This window comes from Dama dama, chromosome 30, assembly GCF_033118175.1.
Source record: "Dama dama isolate Ldn47 chromosome 30, ASM3311817v1, whole genome shotgun sequence".
In the NCBI taxonomy this organism is placed as follows: Eukaryota; Metazoa; Chordata; class Mammalia; order Artiodactyla; family Cervidae; genus Dama; species Dama dama.
Window position 1 is genome coordinate 33610430 of NC_083710.1, and position 7218 is coordinate 33617647.

At 46.0% G+C, this 7218-nt stretch overlaps 1 non-coding gene across 1 annotated transcript; it reads left to right on the forward strand.

Moving 5' to 3' along the window:
- The first annotated feature begins 242 nt into the window (after nucleotides 1–242).
- TRNAN-GUU (transfer RNA asparagine (anticodon GUU)) lies at nucleotides 243–316 on the forward strand. The gene has a single exon. It is a non-coding gene; the product is annotated as a tRNA-Asn (tRNA).
- Nucleotides 317–7218: the final 6902 nt, after the last annotated feature.

Genomic DNA, 7218 nt, shown 5'->3' on the forward strand with positions numbered 1-7218 from the left:
CGGGAGGGCGGGGCCGGCCCGCGAGAGGGCGGGGCCGGCTGCGGGAGGCGGGGTCCGCGGGCGGCGCCCGGCCCGCTAGGAGCCCCTGCGGCTCCGCCCGAACGTCCGCCTGTCGCCCGGCTCCTCCCGCCGCCTCCTCAGCGCGCTTCTCCGAGGTGCCCGCGCGGCGACGCCCGGGGCAGCTAGGGAGCCGCTGCGGCCGCGGAAATCTGTACACACCGCAGCGCAGCCCCGGTAGCTGGGTCTCTGTGGCGCAATCGGTTAGCGCGTTCGGCTGTTAACCGAAAGGTTGGTGGTTCGAGCCCACCCAGGGACGACAGCGTTTTTTCCTCTACGGGAAAATTCATTTTAAAACGGCAACCGGGAGATTTTTTAATGGAGCAATAGTACGATACTGCGACGCTTCTAGGACAGAGGAAGACGACGTCCAGTTAATGGTGTTCGGTGCCGGTGAATCTGAGAGCGATGCTGCTGCGGCGTGGTTTGCTCATTCTAGTTCAAACGAGTATGTGGGGGAAATGTGCACCCATGGTCCAGGAGACCTGCCCGACCTTGTTCATCAACAGCAGACACTGCAATGGCAAAAACAAACCCCAACACGCAATTGCTCATTGGCAGGTGAATGAATAAATAACCATTGGTTTCTCTAGGAAAACCTGATACCACCCGAAAGCCAATGTGGTTAATGCAATTTTGCCTTATGTGCAGCCAGAAAGATTGGAGGAGTCGTGCAGATGCAAACAGGCAAGAGGCACTGTGGGCTGAATTAAGCTGTGTACTGTCTAGCTTTTGGACCCAGCACTTCAATCTAGGCAAAGGCCTTAACTGTTCACTTTGTTTAGACTCCCAACAGAACTTTTCCAGAAATTAGAACGGGTAGAGGTTCCTGTTAAAAAATCTCAAACGACGTGTTTTCAACTCATCGCACAGAAGACACAAATATTTTTCAAGCAGACGATTCACACACGATTTCCTCTTTTTTCCTGATTTTATTGAGAAATAATTGACATTATATCACTGTATACATACGATTTTCTATAAAGATAGGAAACCACATGACAATATGATAACATGAGGCTGTAATTCATTCCTGCCAAGATTGAGGTCACCTGGTGTTCAGTAGGTAGGTGCTTTTTCTCTGGGATGTACCTACCATGAATAGACTTTAAAGACCCAGAAGAAGGAATCATTAAACTATCTCACTAGGGTGTCTCTTAGGGAATGCTTTGGCAAATGCTGGCTGACAACTATTTATCAAGTTACTGTTGATGATAAAATATCCTCTACTGCCTTGTTAGGAGCCCTCAGGAAGAAGACACAACATTGCACTTTTGGTGGAATTCCAGGCAGAATAACAGTAGCCCGTCCGCCCCCTCCCCGACCCTTACCCCCCCACCCAAATGTTCTTAGGTAGGAGCCTTTCTGAAGTTCCTGGAAATTCCATACTTTCCACCTACACTTCAGGATAGCTTACAGTGGAAACAAGAGAATGGGGGGTGGAGGTGGAATTATGTCATAAGATCACTTACAGACTGTTCAAATTGAGTCTCACATTTTAAGATGAAGAAGCTGTAATATTTGCTGTTAACTGAAGTGACAGATCCTTCCACTTTGAAGCTGAGTATATTTACACTATGCTCTAAGCTTCTCAAAGGAAGAGACCATATTAATGATCATTTTAGGATCCAGAGGATTTCCTTCACCCTGTTTCCGCATGAAACCTTTTTAGAGGTTATAAGCACTTACCAGGAGTTCTTTGAATGGCCCAGTCTGCCTTACACCCCTCTTCCTGACCAGATGTCTGTCCATCTGCCCAGCGTGCCCTCCATCTCTGCTTACCTGGGTCATATCTGCTGAGAAGCTACCCCTGGAGAAGCCTCCCCTGACACTGCCTCCATCTGATATAGATGCCTGTCCTCCACGATTCATCATAGCACCCTGCAACCAGGGAGTTACTTGTCCCCTGAACAGGACCATGATCTCTTTAGAGTAGGAACCACACCTTCATCAACGCTGCTTACTCACCTAGCACAGGCCCGTCCCATGGCACACACCCAGGACCAGAGCCATCCCTGCCTTCCTGCGTACGTGGTTCACAGAGGCTGACAGTCACATAAAAATGCATATGACCGAGTCAGCATGAGGAACACAGAAAAATGTCCCCTGGTCCTGAAGAAAGAAGTCAACTTAGATGGGCTGAACTGTCTTCATGGAGGACTTGAAATGACCCTGCAAGATCTGGACAGGGCACAAGGCAGGGGAGGGACATTTTAGGCTGGGGAGATTTCAGGACAAGATGAGGGGGTGGCTGGGGTTGTGGGTAGGCTATGTGTATTTAGGGTGCAGTGAAAATGTTCTTAGCTTGCGAAAGGGCCCTGAAAACTGAGGGAAGAGGCTGGGCTTGACTTTGTAAAGGAGTCACTATTAAAGGTTTCTGTTTGAGGACAGAAGGAAATCTATTTTTGGTGGTCAGGCTGACAACAGCATCAATAAGAAATAAGAGATCAGAGGACAGTTGAGACGCAATTATATTTCAAAGGAGAAGCAGTGAGGCTCTGGGCTAAGGTGAGTAAAGGAAAGAAGGCATGGATGAATTCAAGGGAAGACTGGTTGAGACTTTGGGACTGAAACAGGAGGGAAGTGTGAGGGTGAAGCCCACATTTAAAGCTTGTTGTGTTCAGACCCTAAGTCATGTTTGACTCTTTTTGACCTCATGGACTGCAGCACACCAGGCTTCCCTGTCCTTCACTATCTCCTGCAGTTTGCTCAGACTCATGTCCATTGAGTTGGTGATTCAACCATCTCATCCTCTGTCGTCCCCTTCTCCTCATGCCTTCAATCCTTCCCAGCATCAGGGTCTTTTCCAGTGAATCAGCTCTTTGCATCAGGTGGCCAAAGTATTGGAGCTTCAGCTTCAGCATCAGTCCTTCCAATGAATATTCAAAGTTGATTTCCTTTAGGATTAAAGCCTGGGGGACCCAGAAAAATGGTGATGCCTTTGCTTGATGTGGTACTTTGGAGGATTCTTAAAGAAATCTTGAAATTCAAAAAATTATAAACTGTCCATATTTTTAGCTTATCTAACCTGTGGTCAGTTCTCCACTATAGAGTTCATTGAGAACATAGTCTCAGAAACAGTCATTTTTTCTTTTAAAGTTTAACTAAATTTTAAGTTAAACTTCATTTATTTAAGATGGGCTTCTCTGGTGGCTCAGCTGGTAAAGAGTCCACCTGAAATGCGGAAGACCTCAATTTGATCCCTGGGTTGGGAAGATCCCAGGGAAAGGCTACCTGCTCCAGTATTCTGGTCTGGAGAATTCCATGGTCTGTATAGTTCATGGGGTCACAAAGAGTCAGACGCGACTTGCACTTTCACTTTCATTTATTTAAGATCATTTCCAGCAGACCACTTGGGGTTTCACAGAGCCCTGTGAAAATCTGAATGGGAAGCTAAAGCTCTTCTCCCCAGAATGTACACATTCACTGAGAAATTTTTATTTACAGCGTCCAAAGGAGTCACAGAGCCTCTGGAGCAGGTTCTTGGCCCTGTTTTGTATTTTATTCAATTTGTATTCTAATTACTGATAAAAGTCATAAAGCCTGTCAAATCCAAAATGTTTAGGTATGGAAAAGTTACTAAACTGAAGATTTTAAAGTAACACAAAGAATTAGAAGAGTCTAATAGTATTGACAAGTCACAAAGAGAAGCCAGTTCCTTTATTTTTTCCTTGCTGAGAAATTAAGTACATTTGTAAAATTAGTAATAAAGGACTTGAGACAAAAAGAGCTGCCTTGAGGTTTTAACACTTAACATTTTATTGTTGGGGCTTCCCAGATGGCTCAGGGGTAAAGAATCTGCCTGCCAATGCAGGAGATGCGGGTTTGATCCCAGGGTCAGGAAGATCCCTTGGAGGAGGGCATGGTGACCCACTCCAGTATTCTTGCTGGGGAAATTCCATGGACAGAGGAGCCTGGTGGGCTACCTACAGTCCATAGGATCACAAAGAGTCGGACATGACTGAGCATGCATGTTTTATTGTTAACACTCTGGAATCACTGGATGTACTCTGTGAAGGGCTTTAATATACTGACGCTTTCAGGGTCCCTTCTGTAGGAATTTACACCATCACCAGATACCAATTTACATTTCTTTCCTTGGGAGTTACTTTAATGACTCCCAGCAAACTGTCATATTTGCTGTAGAAATTGAACCTTTTATTTTTTTTGGTAGTAAAAACAAACCAAAAACTATTGTCTGTCAAAGATGACTCAAACTAGTTATTCTGAAACAAGTAAATCAAATACACACTTTAAGGAGATCCTCAACTGCCTTAGTAATAAGCTGAAAAAGTAGAGCATAGATTATTATATGCACATGTTGAGTGTAATGATAGTTTGTATTTAATTATCTAATATATTCACTTGTACTAGCATATATAGGCCGACCTGATCATTGGAATTCACTATACTACTACTACAGAGGTGACAATCTGCAATGGATAAGAACTCAATATAAAATTAAAGTTTTAAAGATAGAATTGTTCTATTAATGACCATCCACAGAGATGCTTTATGGTAACGACAAGGTCTGTATCCGTGGGACTCCAGATTACAACTCAAACATTTTGCCATCCTTCTGAATAGGCCTGGCTTACCTCGCCTTAGACCTTGGGGGAGCTTTAAATATCAGGTGAGCTGTAGACACACTTGAACTTCTCAGCATATGTAGATCGTCTCTGCTTCCAAACCCAGTGGGAAGGTTATAATAAAGAGAAAACTGGCAAGAAGGGTGCTTGACCCAGTTATTAAGTGCCTGCAGTAACTAAACAGAAAATGATTTTCATTTTGAGATTTGAAGTATTTCATAGAAACCTCTTTTCTCCCAATGACCTCTTGCTTCTTGGTTACATTTAATCTCCTGATTAAACTTCTCCAGTACCAGATTCCTTGTCACTTTGGCACTTGGCTGTTGTGAAGAAGTTATTTATATAATAATAAGTGCCTTTTGTGGGTCTGCTTTACTCAGAAATGTCTTGGTGTACCTGTCAGCCACCTGTGTCTCTTTTGTGCTTCTTGAGGGAACATGGATGGGAGAAAGGGGGGTGAGGATCTCCTGGAGGCAAAAAGCAAAAAGAGGGCCAGAAAGACAGTCTACCATTTAGATGCCTCTACCAGCTACACAGACTATCCACACACCATCTTGGCCTCCTGGTTCCTGTGTCTCCTCACTTTTCCTCAGCTCCTCACCCAACCTTGGCCTTGTACCTCCCTTGTCATCCTTCAGACCCTGTCATCACAGATCAGTGCGCTGTGTCTGAAAGCTCAAGTTCAAGCACACCACTTTCTAACCAGCTTACTTCCTCCATGAGTCCCACTCTGGCATTCTCTGAACCCACCTCCAGTCCATGGAGGTTTGCCACCACTTTTTGAATGACCATCCCTTATCCCATGTCCCTCCTAACCCTCCCTCCTTATCCTTTACTATAATCATGTTCTTGCCTAAAACCTGAACTCCTTTCTGTGTCCAGTTTGTCTGACAAAGCCTCTAACTTCAGCTAACTCTTTAACTTCCCCTCTACTCTCTCAGTCCTGCACCCGAGCCCCACACACAGTTGGAGAAAAATAAACAACCATTTTAGCTGGTCTCAGTAGAGTTTACAACCATAGACTTCTGGAGGGTTCTGAGCACTGCCTAGCGAGCCTACTGCATGGGCCTGTTCATTTAGCCCCGGAGACTCAAACCTCTCTTTTTCCATCTTCAACTCTTTCTCCCCTCAGGCCCACAGCTTTTACTGTCTCCTCGAGAAAAGAATCACAAGACCTTCCTCATCCCCGAATCTTCAAATCTTCTGATGACAGTACCTATATACTTTGTTTTCTCTGGTAATAAAATGGATAAACTCTTCTAGCTCTTAGGGTCACACCCTCTTCCGATCTTGGATCTCATCCCAGAGAAATCTGCTCCTGCAATTGTCCGTTCTCTCATTTACAACATCCATTTGTCTTTCTGGAGCACTCGGGCTCTCACTTAAACATGTGATAACATCTCCCACTTTAAAAACATGAAAAACCTTGACCTTGCATTTCCCCACCAGGTATCAAGCAAATGGTTCAAAAGAATGGCATGTGTATCTGCCCTTTCTCACTGTCCCTTCTCGTTTGAACCCATTCACTCTTGTCCTCACAGCTGCACTGAACTGTCCTGGCTAAGTTACCAAGGGCGTCCCCGGTACCAAGGCCAATGTCGGGTCTTGGTCTTCATGTTTCTCTACTGCTCAGCGGCACCTGGCAAGTCAGCAGCCTTCCTTTGACAGTTCCTCCCTTGATTTTCAGGACACCACTCATCTGGTTTTCCTCTTAAATGCCCCTCTTCTTTCCCCGGAGCTGTTTTAACTCCCTAAATGACCCCACCCTCCAGGTGGTGCTGGTGGTAAAGAACCTGCCTGCCAATGCAGCAGACAGAAGAGATGCGGGTTCAGTCCCTGGGTTGGTTGGGAAGATCCCCTGGAGGAAGGCATGGCAACCCACTCCAGTATTCTTGCCTGGAGAATCCCATGGACAGAGGAGCCTGGCGGGCTGCAGTCCATAGGGTTGCAGAGTCAGACTTGACTGAAGCGGCTTAGCAGGCAGGCACTACATCATGGCATCAAATAGGATCCGTGCACTCATCATTCCTAGATGGGTATCTCCAGCGGTCCTCTCTCGAGCCCCAGTGCTGTAGATCCACTTTCCTATTCTCCCCACTTGGAAGTCTAATAGGAATCTTACACTTAACACATCCCCCCCCCCCTTTTTTTTTTGGCATTCAAGATCTTTTTAATAACAAAGTAGAGTCGGGGGTTAGTTCTTATAGCCACGGTTGGCCTCTGCTGCGCTCCAACTTCCAGCCCTTGGCGTGTACAAAGGGTTTGGTGTGGCTATGCAGGGTTCCTGGGGCCTTGCCGAAATGCCTGTACACCTCTCTCCGCCCTTGAGAGGACCAGAGAGGACAGGGCCATAGCCCTTAGTGGAGTCCAGGGCCAGCCGGTTGAAGGTGAAGGATCTTGCTCCCTGGCCTTGAGGATACGACTCCAGGTACAGCTGCTCACTCGGAAAGCACACACCTTCATTTTTTGGCACTTCCTGGACATGCACATCAATGATTATAGTTCCCACGATCACAGATGTTTTGCCTTCCCAGCTAGGAGACCCTATCTTCTGATAACCCAGGAAAGGGAA